At 42.1% G+C, this 16,366-nt stretch overlaps 1 long non-coding RNA gene across 8 annotated transcripts in view; it reads right to left on the reverse strand.

Annotated features, from left to right (window-relative positions):
* LOC110363009 (uncharacterized) overlaps positions 1-14,018 on the reverse strand; it is a 68,046-nt gene extending 54,028 nt beyond the window's left edge. For 3 of the 8 annotated variants that reach the window (XR_010468944.1, XR_010468943.1, XR_010468950.1), the window contains exons 1-2: positions 10,421-12,557; positions 5,130-5,202 (exon numbers count right to left, since the gene is read on the reverse strand). This is a non-coding gene — a long non-coding RNA (uncharacterized LOC110363009). Of the gene's footprint in view, positions 1-5,129; positions 5,203-10,420 lie in introns of all 8 variants that reach the window. The other 5 variants (XR_010468946.1, XR_010468949.1, XR_010468945.1 and 2 more) reach the window with 3 other exon arrangements.
* Positions 14,019-16,366: the final 2,348 nt, after the last annotated feature.

Here is a 16,366-nt window from a genome sequence, read left to right on the forward strand (position 1 = left end):
TTCAATTAATAGATTAGATGCTTTGTTTAGATATCCTAGAGGAGATTGTCTTACATAAACTCAATGAAAAACGCAAAGATAAATTACTGTAAATATAGTATAAATATTTAAGAAGTTATTAGCATAGTTTTGTAGCATTATGTGTATTATATTAATAATTAGAAGCAATGTTTAAAAATATTTTTTTCAGCTAGAGGCGCCAGAATAAGCTTAAAACATAAAATAACAAAGAGATTCCACTATTTCAACTTCACTGTACAACTGATTAAAATCACCTATATGTGATGTAACTGTTCCTCTTCTACACAGGCAAAATGGCAGTTATTGATAAGTATCCATTGAGTTTTAAATTTTGCAGAGGACATAATTTCTTGAGGTTAGTGAACACATCTTTCTTTTCTCAAGCTAATACTCCAGTATAACTCAGTACAGAGTGTGAGTTCACCGTATCTCTTTCTGCACATTGCTTGGGTCTCAAGATGGGTATTGCACCTGGATAAATTATGCTTTACTGGAAGGATAATTTGCTATGAAGTGTGAGTCTAACTTGCCAGATCAAAGAAGAGTTTCTTGTAAGATTCAAGGAGAATTAACCCAAAGAGTTGGTTGCCATTTTACAAAATAGATTGAGCTGCCTTTTTCAAATGTTTTTTAAGAACCAGTTTCAGGCAACCGCTTCCCTTTTTTCAAAATACCAAGCTGATTACATGATTTTGCAAACATTGAACAGAGCTGAAAATGTGTCTTGAGAAAACTTACAGAAAATATTTCAGCATGTTGAACCAGGAAGAAATTTTTCATTTGGAAGCAGTTTGACAACAAACTGTGGTCAAACTCTGTGGCTTTCAGAAAATTGTGCTTCAGTTGTACGACTCTTTTGCTCCCACGTGACAACCATTCGACTATGGTTTGCCTTTGCACTGTAATCTGACTGATCCCTCATGGTGTACAATGGGGTGATTGTATCCATTACACATGCCACCAAAATGTCCTGACAGATGGGAGGGTGCATGGGGCAGCTGAACTACAATTTCCATGAAGCAACACTGCAATGCAGAAATTTTTTAACAGTGTGTGAAAGAAAAGGGTAATATTTCCCAGTGAGGAGGTAGAAAAAAATGCTTTTGATTAAAAGTGTTTTGAGATTTTCAAATTGGAAGAGATGGACCAGCCTTCACCCCATTCTACCAGGCTCAAGTTTTCACTTTCAGCACAAAAAGTTTGCAGAAAGCAAATGCTTTAGCTGTTTAAATTAACTTCATCAAATAGCAACTTCCTGTTAAAAAATGGTTCAGAGCCTGAAAATCCTAGTTCTAGGGTAGAACTCACCTCCTAAGACTCAATCTGTATCGGTTTTAAAATTGTTGAAGTTAAAAGGGTTCTAGCAAGGGGTTTGGGCTAGATGATCTCCAGAGGTCCCCTCCAACCCCAGCCATTCTGTGATTCTGTAAACACCAGAAGGAATTACCCCAGACTAAAATGGGTCAGTATGGTTTAGCCCCAACAACCCTGGCCAGTTCAGCCACTTCGAAACCATTTTATTCTCAAGTAGTCCTAGATTACAGTGTATTTGAACAGTTTCATCAATATAGGTTTTGTCTCAGTATGGATATAGGTTAATAGTTTTGTGGTGAGGTGAAAGTCCAAAGAAAGCTATGCTCAATATGTACCAGTGGTAAGCTGACATTAAAAATGCATGCTCTATCTCTGCAATGCCAAGAAACATTCCTCATGAGGATGTGAGAGTCACCGGAACAGTTCCAAACACCAGAAATGGTCCACTAGCTGCACCCAAGGATTTTGTTACAATGCATCCTGGTGGTTTTTCAGACCTGCCAGAAGAGTCTTCTTTTTCTGCCACAGCATCTCCAGACCTCTTCCAGGGCACAGCAGCAGGTCCAGATCAGGGTCTGGATCAAGAGGTAGTGGTCCACAGCCATGGCACAAGGCTGGGGCAAGCATTCTTGATGATATGCAGCTCCCTGGGGACAGAGGGTCAGCCCTTGCATCCAGCCTCTCCATGATGGCTCTTCCCAGCCAAAGAGCCTCAGTCTGAGAGGTGGAACATGGTCAGGCCTTGACACTGACCTCCACTCCCCAGACACATTCACTGATCATCAGAGACCTCATCCGAGACAGGATTTTTGGCAGTGTGGTTGCACTGTGCACAGCTGCACTATCACAGCTCAAATTGGGGATGGTGTGCACTACTGTGAGCCACAAAGCTCAGGAGAGAACAATTTGCATTATGGGTAATTTATTTCATGTCTGAGTATAGTAAGCACCAATGTAAATTCCTGCAGTCTGTTGATAGAGCTGGTTTTCGGTTTGCTGAGGCTGACCTGATGCTGTTTGCTGGTTAGAGACTTAACCAGAACTATTACTCACAGTACCAGCCTGCCAGAAGTAGATCCTGGCATTTTTATAGCAAAAAAAAAAAAAAAAAAAAAAAAAAAAGACTATCCCTTCTTGCATTACAAAGCAGCTCAGAACAGCAGTGCAACATGCTGAAAAACCGTGCCCATCAATTACGTGCACAAAGATTGGGGGAAGATTTTCTGCTGTAGCAATCACTGAACATTAAATGCATTAAAACCAGGGGTGCTGGGACTGGCTTGTTTCTATGCCACAACTCCTTTCTAAGACCTTTTACAGCAGGGTCTCAGCTGGCTGCCTCTAGAGTCAGCAGAACATTTCTGAGATGAATGAGAGCAAAGGGAACATTGCAGCAGTGTCAGGAGACACATCATCATGATCTATACACGACTGCACCAGACCATCGCTCTGTTTTTCTCAAAGTAGGAATGAGAGATGTCAAAAGTAATTATCTTGCACTGTGTTAATCACCTATCCAGAGGGCATCAGCACTGCACAGGTAATCCTTGTCTGTGTCTGTCTGGACACAGCCAAGCCAAACTGCTGTCTATCCTTTAAACCCTCGGGCTCTCTCAGATTTAGAAGTGAGCAGCCACACAGTTCTGCACAAAAAATATGAATCAGGGCAGAATAAACAGCTAACTGTTCCCAAACTATATCAGTTGCTTTTTCTTTGCCTTTCTCTGCACAGTCTTCTAATGCTAAATTAGGTCCTCCAAACAAGTAAATGGGGAAATGTGAGATCTTTTTACTGGCCAAGGCTCCTTTTAGATTTTAAAACAACTAGAACTCCTTATTGAAAACAAAGGAGGTAGCAGAAGCTTATAATTTTCTAGCAAAGCCTCATTATTTTTACTCATGTAAAAGCAGAAAGAATGTAGAGCTAGGCTCCTCTACATTTATTGAAGCATGCAGGTCTAGGTTTACCAAAAAGGAAATCAACAAGGGTTTTAGTTCTTCCCCCAGTAGTATCAGTTCTTATAGTACAATTCTCTAATGCAATGAAATATCTGCTGTGGGAGCACAGACAGCTCATGTAGGATCCTCGTTTCTCCTTAGTGCGCATGTCCGTCTTCTTTCCAAGCATCTGGGGAAAGCCTGCAGTGTTGTAAAGCAGCAGAGCGTGTGTGTGTTTCTGAGCATGTGTGTGAGCACCCATCCCACCACCCATGCCTTCCTGCAGAGCACAGCACACTGTGATTTTCATTCATGTTGAGCTTACATTTGACTCGGTCATAAGGAACTGAAAGATGAATAAATTTGTCTGATATTTCCATTTAAATTACAGTGCCATACCAATAGGCTCTATCCAAAGACTCCTTCCCTGTTGCAAAGTGTTTGCAAAGGTCTGATGGAAAACACCATGTGCATTGTGCTAAGACAAAACATTACAAACAAAAAGTTTGTAAAATTACTGTTTACTAAGCTATCATTTTTTAACCTCAGACATTGAGACAGAAGCTAGTCTGAGGCAAAGGCTTGAGGGAAAGCCAAGACCATTTAAACCGTGCTGCGGGTGTTTCATACTTAGTGATGGGGACAGAGGATAGCAGAGACACCTCCATGACAAGCAGACACACAACTCAGTGTGCAACTTCTTCTGCTGCATATGGCTGGTTGGAGTTGTACACCTGGAGCCTTTTTTAGTGCAAAGACAGCAGATGTAGTTAAAGCATTTTGATAATTTCCGAATTCAGTCTTCCAACTTTACTTCAGTTTTGGTTTTATTTAATGACACTGAAATCTTTAAAAAAAAAAAAAAGGATTAAATAAAATGTCTCATTCCACAAATAAAAGGCATATATTTTTTCGCCTTTCCAGCTTCATGACAATCTTCTAAAAATATTTGGAGTTGACAGAGAATATTTTTTATGGTTTTGGTGCTACATGTCAGTCACAAGTCATAGAGCAAACTGAGTGGGAGAAATGCAACACTGAATAAGCAGAAAGGCTGATTCTGCAAGCCTCGAGTGAGAAAACTACACATTTTGAGTGTAAAGTGTGTCATTGCAGCATAATAAACTACCTTGCAAAGACACCCAGGGTAGTGGTGAAGGAAGCACAAATGTTGCCAGGCATAAGTGGGGCAGGGATAAATAACAAGAATTGTCCCTGTACTGTTATGACTAAACAGCTCCTGATCCCCAAACTAGCCCATTCAGAGCTAGCACGGACCCTGTGATGTACAGAAACCCACGGTGGACCCACGGTGATATGACAGAGGGATCTGCATGGGTGGGACATAAGGAGGCATCAGGGAGCACAGCAAGAGCTGAGGAAGGTCCTGACCACAGCTTTGTCTGCAGAGAGAAAAGAAAAAGAAGCTTCCTCTTCCAGTGTGAAGGAAGCTGCAGGAGCTGAGGTATAGCCAAGGGCTATAAATCAAGCAAAAAGTAAGGCTAGAAGCAAAGCAGAAGATGGCATCAAGATATCATTCAAGTCATGAACCTTGGTGGCAAAGAAAGGGTGGTGACATCAGTGGTGGCAAAGGAGAGAGGTGAGAGAAAAAGCGATAGCATGAGATGTCTGTGCAGATGGTATGACCCATCAGTGTCCTTCGTCCAGTGACAGGGGAACTGCATCATCCCAAGAGTCAAAAGTGAGAGGAAACAGAAGCTGTTCACAGTAATCTGGGCAGGAACATGCATGTAGTCTTCTCCTAATAGCTGCTCAGTGGTTAATCCTGCAATTTATTACAGGACACACAAAGTTGTACGTCAAAAAGTCTCTCAAAATATTTGTGGGAAACTCACCTTAAAAATACATGTGTTTCCATGTCACACTTTTCGCTGAAACAATAGTGATAATTTCAAGAGCTTTAATGTCCTGTGAAAAAGAAAGATAAAATTAGTCTCGGTATGTACAACCCATAACTAAGGCAGTAACAAAATAGACACATGGTCTTGCCAGGACTGACAGGTGTCTGGGTGTTCTGGGCAGGCCCAGAAATCCACATGCAAGAGGTTGATGCTCAGACATGCTTGTTACCCAAATAATGAGTTACACAGAATTATTATGAAATGCTGGAGACTTGCCATGTTGAATATGTAAAAACTGAAAAGGTGTATTTTCTCAGAGTTTGCATTTGCATATTTTCGAACTTAGGTAAACGCGTATGCCAGCGAGTATGTGTATGGGTTTACGATCACCGTCTGCAGTAGGAGACTGAAGCATTGCTGGATTGGAAAATACACGTTTCTTTGTCCTCTTTCCAGGTTTTCACATCATTCTTCCTCTAATAGTCTCCTTCCATCAAAATTCTGACAGAAAATTTTTCCAAATATTTCAGTCCAAAATATCTTCACAGCAGTATTTTACACAGCTCTAGCCAAAAAGCACATTACCCAATGAAATTTTACACCTTTAAATCCCTGGCCAGTCATCTAACCATGAAGGAGTTAACTCCAGACCCATTTCTGTTTCTTAATTCCATTTCAGAGAAAACGTTAATCCTTTAATTATATAGCATGTTCAACTGACAAAATTACTTTCCTGTTGTTGACAAGCTCCTTGTTATATTGAAGGCTTTTGATAAAACGTGGCCACTGGGAAAAATTATAGATTTGCTATTGAGACTGCTTTTTATATGAGAATTCAGGGGAACATGCAATCCTATTTAATGGGACTATTATGTAGCCACAGTGGTTTCCCACTATGCAAAGCTAACTTCCCCTCTTCCTGGAACTGTAACACCTCATGTTAAGCAAGCTCTACTCTCCAAGCTACAGCAGGGAACTTTCAGTTACACATAAGAGATTTAGCTTTTTGTCCCCCATGCACTTAGTAGAAAAAGACATCCTGCCTCCTGATAGTAAGTTTACAGGAGGCTTCCATCACAGGAACACGTCCCTCTGAGCATGGATGGCAGGGAAGCATGCAGTGGTCAGCATTGCACGCTGAAATCCTGATTTTGTAACAGCCCGTCTAAGACAACACTCACAAGCAGTAGAAATCAGATCATATGCAACACTAAGCAATGGTGAAAATTTCCTATTACCACCTCAGGGTTTCAGGAATAGTCGGCTGAAGTCATTGGGTGTTTTGTCATTCTTTACAAAGAGCTACTGATGAGAACAACTGGCAACATCAATACTGTCTCCAGCAGAAACTGAAGTTTCCTGCCCATCATTTCTTAATCCTGTATGCAGGGTAATCAGATCAGACCTCTCACATCTCAGGATCTTACTGAGTCTTGTTCGGTAATGTTGTCCAACCATTTGAGCTTTATTATCCTCTTAAAGCTAAGAACCCAGATCTGAGTGGAGCAGCACAAAAATGTAAAGCACATGAAATATTTATTTGCAACTGATCGGTTTTGTGAAAAATTAGGATGACTCTTCTATGATGCATGAACAGATACTCAGTTTCCAGTCTACTAGCTCTCATCATGTTTTAACTGGTGGAAAATTGATTAAAAATTAGCACTGGTTTAAGCTCCTACTGTCTAATCTTATTACATAGGGTTGATTGTGTTTCACACTAATAAACTAAGGGGTTAGGACATTAATCTACTGTAAACTAAATGCTCCTATGAAATGTGATAGAAGAGACAGTCAAGAACTTGCTTTACTCCCCTGCAGCTGCCTTTTATCACACGCTGTGCTTGTTAATGAAGACTAACTTACAGACCATGTTATTGTGTGCTTCAAAATTTCTATTTGTGCTCTTAGAGTTTTCCTTCAAAATTTAAGGACTTATCCCTGAGAATTCCAACAGCAACATTAAAAAATAATACAACTTGCAACATTTTTGTGTTATTTACAAGTTCATGACCTATCAGAGCTACGCATCTTGACCAATGACTGCAGTGGAGAGCAAATAAAGGTGACAGAACAGATCAAGATGCATATGGTTTGGGGTTTGGTTTTTGGCAGCATGAACGTCTGATTACTAAGGAGTTATGTATCAGAGCTGATATTGCATTAGGTTTGAATCCATTAGTTACACCCAGATGTACAGAGGAAAACACAGGCACTACTTTCCCCCTCTGACTCAAAACCAGCACCTTTTATTTCAGGCTTTTTGGAATGAATAAGTGATTGCCTCATGGGTAAAGAGAGGAGGTAAACTGAGCAGGATCATTAGCATTCGATTCTTTGCAGACTTGAGAACAACTTAAAAAACGGGATTAGTTCATCCAGATGTTGCTTGGGCAGTGGTGCTGGGAGGCCAAATCAATGCTGGCAAAGCTCTTTGAATTGAGAATCACTCTGCAGGTGCATAATACTACTACTGATCCCATCTGAAGTCATCTAGGTGTTCCTGCTCTGGTGGAGGGATTGGACTAGATGATCTTTCAGGATCCCTTCCAATCCCTAACATTCTGTGATTCTGTGAAATCTCTGTAATATCACTTTGAAGAATAATCGTAGCATTCAAATGACAGGTGCAATGAAAATAACATTATTTTCTAACTAAGCAGTAATTATTGTTCTTAAGTTTCTGGTGATGATTTACTTGTAGGGAAGATTTCATGTTATCAATATGTAGCTTATGTAAGTAACCTGTGCCACCATTAAAAATCCCAGTTCCTTCATCCTTGTAGATGACATGGCTGGAGGCATATTTGTCACCATTCAGATTGAGTGAGGTCACAGAAAAACTAGAAATTAGGATACTGCTTCTTGTTCTTCAAACAAGAATTCCCCATGTGGATGTTAACTATGGTACCAAGAAATGGACCAAAAATGTGTCTTCAGATGTCATGGAACTGTATTGTGTAACTTGGTCCACACCAAATACCCAGAGCCAGAGCCAAAGCCAACAGGCCTTCTGAGGTCCTCTTTGTCATGCTCTGGGGAAAAAAGAGAACTTAAAGCCAATGGCCAAAGGGACATTTACAGCAGAAAAATAAAGCAGGTAAAGCAGAGCTCCTCAGAGCACGTAGCTCAGCATCATTTGCTTGGTATTTCCTGCTAGGGCAGGGAGTTCTTCAGGGAGAAGCTGAAGCACAGGTCGAGACTACATGCAAAGCATCCAGTGAAGAGACCTGTCCTGGGGAGAATACTCTACTGGTGTACGCAGACACAGAAAGGGCAGAAAACAAACCTATGTGAGTGAAGGGTTTCTGTCAGTCCCTACCCAGGTGAAGGTTAGTTGGGGTATAAAGGCAGCCTTGTCTTCACTTCTGGTCACAGCAGCTGGATCCAACCACATCAGTACACACCCAGTACATTCACTTAAGCATTTTGACACTCTCCAAACTAATGTTCAGGCTCATTTGAAGGACATGTTCTGGTGCTTATTGGTAACATGCATTGGGGTAAAGACAAGTAAAGAATTCGCAGCCAGGGGAAAAAAAATCCAATCTTTTGACTTGTGCCTTAAAATCAAATCCAGTAAAGTTCATACCAACATTTTGTTAGCATGCCAGCAGAGCAGGCACCCAAATTCCAACTGTTTTATGTGGTGCTCATTATAACTGCCTGCTACAGCCTGAGTTTATTGCTTCAAAAACATGTAAACCTCTTCTTGCTACATAGGTAAGCAAACCCTGGATGGTATTACCCAGGGTGAAAGGAAGGGAACGGCTTAGTGGCTAACCTTAGCACGAAACCGAAAGCCCGTGGTGCAGAGCAAACACATCCTGTGGTCGAGGCCCCATCAGTGAGATTGCTGGTGGACAAGCAACTCTTAAAATGTAATTCCTACCGCAGAATAACCCTCACTTATTTTCTTACAAGTTCATAAACTCCTGCGGTGGCAAGCAGTGTCTGCGGCATCACCCCAGCAGCGGGGTGGGTGCTTCCTGCCACCTACAGGCATCCCAGCAGGTTCCCAATGGCCAAATAGTCCCTGGTGCTGGGATTTCTCCTCTGAATCCACCTGCATCGTTTCTTCTCTGCGAAGGGCACCTCCGGGACCAGTGCAAAGAGCAGCTGCTTCTGCCACCACTAGCCCCGGACCCTCTGCAGGTGGGACTTGAACCACCAAGCAAAAGGTTTTCAGGTACAAAAGAATTTCTAACCTCAACAGCAGTGCCAGGAAATAGACCCTAATCTCAGGCAATTAAGTTTACAAGAAAAATGCAGCCCATTGGGGTACATTTAAGTGCAACCAGCAAGATTTGTGTAGAGATTCATTCATGCTCTTAACCACCCCAGCCTCCAAGAGGTCTGCGATGCAAAATGAGTTATTTAACTTCTAAACCTGGACACCAGGTTGAACGCACCTGCTCTTTTCCTGTGCACCACTGGACTAAATCATCTGCTCACAACAAGGAAGAAAAACAGGGCTAGTTTCACAAAGCACCTAGATGGATTTCTGGGGAGGAACCCAAGCTTATGGCTCATGTCTGTCAGTAGCAATGCAAGAAGCCAGATAGAAGACTTAGGGGGTAGATTTCCCATTAATTAACAGGGCCATTAGCTCCAGGGCCTCCACAATCTTCCTCTGACATGCAGCCAGATCTGCATGCAAATCCACCACAGTGGAAGACATGTCAAGGCCTCCTCCCTCCTAGCTAGAAGGTGGTGACAGAAGGATTTAATTCCATCCATCACTGCTTGAAGAAAACAGAGCCTCTGCAGAAAGAGTGTGCTCATCTGCAATTATAATGGCCAGCTGTAATTCATTGCTGCATGTAATCACAATGCCAGCTAAGTCCTGGCACGTCAAGTACACGGGTGTTTCAAAAGAGATAACCCAGTGGCAGCTGGCAGTAGGCACAGATGCTGTAAGGCAGAGTGGGATGTGGGTGGTGTTTGGCCATGTGGGCTGTGACAGGACGCACACAGAGGCCCAAAAGAGAGTGAGGGAACCTAGGGGGGCAGTGGGGTGTGGAGCTAGAGCTATGCAGGCATGGAGACTCAGCATAAGCATTTTGGGAAGCCAGTGGGATTGCTGGGATGTGGCCTGTGACCAAGACAGGATCTGGCTGGAGCAGGAGGCCATGGCAGGGCTGACGTGTGTGAGCAAAGGGGAACAGAAGATGACTCAGGAAAACAGAGCAGACAACTAACTCATGGATAGGGTGAGGGAAAGCTGCTGTCAGAGAGCCCCCCTACCCACAGCAGGAGGTCCACCAGCCCCTCCAGCAGCTTACCTGCTGCTGCAACTCTTCTGCTGGCAAAGCTGCCGTGGATGGGGTGAGCAGGAACAAGGACAGCGTGAAGCCAAGGGGAGGCTCACAGCTGCAGAGACAGAGGGTGTGGAGGGTGTGCACGCTTGCCTCGGAGCACAGAGAACAACATCACATTTCTTGTCCCACCGCTTCTCTTCTGTCAGCTGGATTTTGTCTTCCTCCAGCATGGGCTCCACATGGTGGGGAACAATGTGAGACTGCTATCAGTTTCTTCGTTAGCAAAATTGGCAGTGTTTTTCAATCACATAGGGGTGTAGGCCTTTTAACTAGAAGCTTTTTGGCTTCATAACAGAGCTCTATGGTCTGCTGTTACAGTCTCCCCAAATGGCCCCAAAGGTAAACACACAATTTCTTAATGCTCTAAGTACATGCTATTTGGAAGAGTTTTGCAGCAGAAGGTGAAGATAGTTTTGATTTAGTCTTAAGATATATGAGAGCTAATTCATATAAGAAGAGGACTCATGCAACTGTCTAGCACAGCTGTTATAGTTAGGTTTTACACTCAGAAAAGGACTCTGAAAGGAACAATATTTTATGAAGAGAAGCCTTCACTAAAAGGTTGAGAATTGATTACTTAAAGGAAGTAAAACTCCAAAAAGGAATTTAGCTATACAAGATGGCTACTGAGACTCAGAAAATTTATGTACCACCAAATAAGAAAGGATACAAGAGAGGCAAGAGACTTACCAGTGTAACTAGACAGCACCAAAGTTCTTTGAGGAAAAGAGAAAGTCTTCAGAACTTAGAAATTTGACACAGATGAAGTCAATAAACAAGAATGTAAATTAGAGTAGGATCTGGGAGAGAAAAGGATTAAGCTGGATTTGCATGGCAAATAGCATAAGGCTTAAAAACAAACACTACCAGATAACTTAGATGTATCTGAATCAATGAACCTGTGAAAAAAATGGCAGAGGTCTGGCGACTAGGCAGGCTATAAAGGGTAATTTGGGCAGATTAAAATGTTGATGAGAAGCTATGCAACATCTTTGCATTAATCTTCACTGCTAAAGATATTGGCACAGCTCTTCACTAGTAATTGCAATGAATATCTGTAAAGATGGAGGTGTTAGAAGAGGAGAAGTGGAAGCAGATTTATCATCTGAACAGTTCTAGGTGACATACATCTGAGGTTTATGACAGAGATCAAGAATAAAGTAGTCAAACAGGTAACAAAAACAGCAGTTACTGTCCAGTAGGTTGGAGAGTAGGTAATGTATCTGTACTTAGGCCATAAATACTAAAGTATCTTAATCCTAGTCATAAACATTTACATTATATCACTGCTACCAGAGTTAGAGATGGTTTGCTTCTTTCTCCATACATTTAGAAGCCTGAGTCTGGATTTCTTATCAATGCAAGCATAATTCTGATTTATGAGCATGACACGATGCCTTTGTGGAGGCAGGCTTTCCCAGAGGGCAGAAGGACCCTCCTTAGGCTGAACTTTTCCAGAGCCCACCACCCTCTTTGGGTCACTGACGAAGATTCAACTTCTGAATCTTCTATTTCTACTGAAAGAAAACAGAGGCCATTCTACCTTAAAACTGTCAGAGGGAGAAAACTTGTAAAAGACTCTCTTCCATAGCTTTGGATTCCATTGTTTTTGTATTAAGATTTTCTCCCCTCTCACCACTCTCATTTTTTCTCTAAGTCACGGGGCTTTTATTTACTGTTTTCTTAATGGTTTATTTTCAGTTTTTTAATCACTTCTTCTCCATTTTCTTCTTTCTGCCTTTCTTTTTCTCCTCTGCCAGCCTAAGCAAAACATAATACAACCTAAAATGTAGAAAGGTCTATGTTTATTTTCATATACCAGGGATTATATATTTAAAACTCTGGATATCTGTACAATCATATGTATCCGGGAATGGTATGTTGAAGAACAGTTCTAAGATTAAAAAAACTTTCAGGTATATAATTGCATCATAACAGATTCAGTTTTCTTTTAATACAGCAATATTGCTCTAAATTTGTGTTCCTTTCACATGTTTTATTTGAGGTTTTAAATCCAAAGTAATTTCTTTTTCATCGTGAAAGGACAAGATGCAGACTTCTCTTTCCATAAGGCTAAGGAAGTTTTTAGAGAAAACAGATTTCAAACCTAAAATACAGCAGCCCAGTCCACTGCAACTGAATTCTACTCTTTTTCCATCTGCGGTCATCTGGCGGCATTTTTTCTTTCTTCTTTTGCAGATCTATAGTCTACCTGGTATTGACAGATGACAATCTCAGATGTGAAATTCCTCACTTGATGATTGAGACTCACCCAAATCCCCTAACTCACTTTTTGATGGTATTAAATTGGAGTTCAGTTAGAACAGGAAATATTGCCGTAACTGAGACGTGTCTTTCTTTACCTCTTTGCAAAGTCTGGTATAGTAATGAGTAGATAATAGATAAAACGTCCCGTTCTCACTGTCCTTCCCTGAACTCACAAAGTGCTCCAGCACTAACATCACTCGGGTGACAGTCTATGGCATCATGCTCTCCCTTCCTTGCCCTCTGCTCCACAACCCTCCCTGGGACAATGGTCCAAACTGGGTTATCAGACTTACAATCCCCAAATCTCACCCTGACTCCTGGCTTAGTTTCTTCTCAGCTAAACTGTTATGTGTCTGTCTACCTTTGCAATCTCCCTGCTCTCACCATTTCTGAAGTTGTCCGCAAAGCCACATCCATAGCGTGACGCTGCTGTCAGTGGGGCTCACTCAAAACAAATCCTCCTGGACCAGCGTTCTTCAGTGGTTTGGAGACAATTTTCATTTATGCTACGGCTCAGTGCAAGCCAGAAGCAACATGCTTTTGTGCAAATGGTAATGCAGTTGTACAGCTATAAGCTGTGCTAATGTGTGTCTCCACATGTCCTTCAGACATCGGAGAGGGCGTCTCTGGGCTGTTCAGCAGCCAGCAGTGGCAGCAGCCGTGGCAATGGGATGTATCAGGGGAAGAGCAGTGCAGTGGGCTGAAGAGCTTCCCCGCTTCCTTCACTTTGAGTGTAACGAGCCAGCAGGGCCTGGGCACAATTCAGTCCTTCCAGCACATACCAGGGCTTGCTCTCTGTTTCTCCACAGCTGTGTTTCTGAGGGGTGATCCTTCTCCAGTAGCCTACATTGAAACCCGTGACTTGGTTCTGCGGGCTTTAGGGGAAATGTGTCATCACACCCACACAAAATCCCAAAATGTCAGAGGAACAAAAGGATGCAAGCAGCAAGAGTGTTCTCATGCCTCCGTTCCAAGCATGCAGTTCCCATTCACAGCTCTGGATCTGAACGCTCCCTGGCAAAAGTCCTTTTCACATTTTACACCCACTGATTATGGGTGTGGGGGTGTGTGTGTTACTGCTAATACCCAGTGAGAGCCCATTTTTGTTGGATGAGAGAAGCCTGCTGAACTGATATTTTGGAAGCCATCGTGTGATGTTAGCCAAACGCTAACATTATTTTTCTTCACCCACATACTGCTGGGAGCCAGAAAATGAGGCAGCTGCCTGCTGCTGCTGTAACTTTGCCAGGCTGGCACAGCTGCACTCCCAGCCTGCCATCAGCTCCAACCAGCTCACAGGTAGGAACAAGCATGAATAATTCACATTTATGTCTCAAGAACAAATTGAGCCAAGCAGTTTTGGGGCTTTCAGAAAAATTCCCTTGCTGCCTTTGGTATATTTGCTGAATTAGAAGTATAATCAAAGAAAGAACATCAACATAGCATGAAATTTGTGAGAGACACCAAGGCCCCTGTGTGTGTGTATTTCACAGTAAAAGCTTTTCATCAAAACTGAAATATCACCTAATGACTCCAGTGGATTACCTCTCTCTTTACCAACTAAATTTTTAATGTATTTTTCTTTTCTACTTTTAGTTCAGCCAGGTGTGTTTGGGTCGTCAAGGTCACATGGGATTTAGTGTCCTTGACACAGTAATGTTTGCGAAGTGAGTGATTTACTTGGAGCATCTAGAGATTCCAGCTATTGTTTTCTCATCTTCTTACCTAACAAAATGTTTGAATAACAAACAAACTAAGCCATTTCCCCCACAATCCCTGATGCATGTGGCTCACCTGCTGTTTGTATTCCTGACATGATTCTATTGTTGTGTCGCTTCTGGGCAGGATATTTCCAGAAATTAGACAACAGGAAGCAATTTGGCGAGGTTTCTCCCAAGAGCTCAAGGATTGGAACACAGCTTTTTAATGGCTTTAAAAAGAATTTCTACATATCAATCATGCTGACATTTCTTTCTAGAGGACAGTTTTAATAGTCCATAAGGTTCCAATTTGTTGTTAACTTTTTTTTTTTTTAAATCCTTCTTTAGAAAACAAACTTAGCTAATTTGGAAGTAGTTGTGGGTAGTACTAAACAATATTTCCGAGAGAACATCTTACCTAAGACAACCAACAGAAAATCTGAACAGAAGATATTATTTTAGTCTTCATTTCCTTAGTAGCATATTCTGGAAAGCAGAAAAGCATAAGTCCCAGCTGCTGTCACTAGTAAATGGGGTTTGACACAGCTGAACAGCGTATTTTGAAACAGATTTTTCTGCACACTTTTGCAGCCAGGGGCCAAACTCTGCATAGTCACAGTCAACAAAAGCCTCCACTCATATAAATCAGCCTGGTTCTAGTCAAAGCACCAGTGCTGTCCCATGACACCCAAGAAGAGATGGGGTATCTCTTAATCATATATTTCAAGTGGAGATTATTGTGTGCTCTGAGTTCTGAAGGACAGGGAGGAACATCTTGGGGATGGGAGTGGGGAAAGAAGTTATTTTGGAACAGAATAGAAACATCTTCCAAATTCCCAGTTTTAAGAGTCTTTCCTTCAAGCTGAACTTCCACGTTTCACATCTGTCCCATGCAGCTGCAGTGGAGGCGGCTGTGTCCATGCTCCTTCCTTAGGAACCTTTGGAGCCACTTTGCTGCCTCTGTGCAATGGATGATGAGAACACAACTTGCTGCTCCCTCCAGCATTGTATTGTAGTTACAGCAACATAACACCACTGACTTTCAAAGTGCTTCATCAGGTTTGCACAGCCCTAGGATAGCAGGGAGGGAAAGATTCAAATAATTATTTATTTTATTCAAATTAAGCCATTTCTGTACTGAGGGACTGCTCCATGGCAAAGTATCTACAGTGTTGAGTCCATCTTCACAAAGAGGCACATGGTGCATGTGGGTTGGGAGCAGGAGGGAAGTGAAGCAGATCCTCGGACACATGCACACAGACCTGAACTTGAAGGCTGTGTTTCCTCCCCACGTGTTGCAGACCGGAGCTGAAGAAGCAGCATGGCCTGCCAGATTTGTTCCCAGGGATGCAGAAATCAAAGCGAAACCTAGCAACCATGTTTCTTGGTCTAAGTGCCAAGTGTTTTTACATTGTTTTCCTTTAGCAAAATCAGCTTTTAAACCATTTTTACAGTTCCATTTAGATATTGATCTATCATATTCTCAAGCACTTGGAAAGGTTTCCGTTGGCTTGTTTAAGGGTTGGATCATGCCTTTAACAAGGCATCCATGAGGAAAAATGTGAGGAAAAAAAGAAAGCAGAGGAAGAGACAGGAAATAATTTTAACTTCTGTTGGGTTTTCCCTTGCAGCTTTGAATTTAAAAAAAAAAAAAAAGTTCTAAGGCAGATAATTTTTCCCTTTTCAAGGGTTGGCACAGGCTCAGAATAGGGAGCATTGGGGGATGGAGATAGCAATACTGACACCAGGGGTCGTGGTGCTGCACTTCAAAATCATTCTCCAGCCAAGGGACACTCTTGTATTTCTTGTTTGGGCAATCATTGGTAAAACCAGGATGTTGAGACTGGATGATGATGCACAGAATCGTAGAATCACAGAATTGTTTAGGTTGGGAAAGACCCTTAAGATCATTGAGTCCAACCATAATCCTGACACTGCCATG

Source organism: Columba livia, chromosome Z (assembly GCF_036013475.1).
Source record: "Columba livia isolate bColLiv1 breed racing homer chromosome Z, bColLiv1.pat.W.v2, whole genome shotgun sequence".
Lineage (NCBI taxonomy): Eukaryota > Metazoa > Chordata > Aves > Columbiformes > Columbidae > Columba > Columba livia.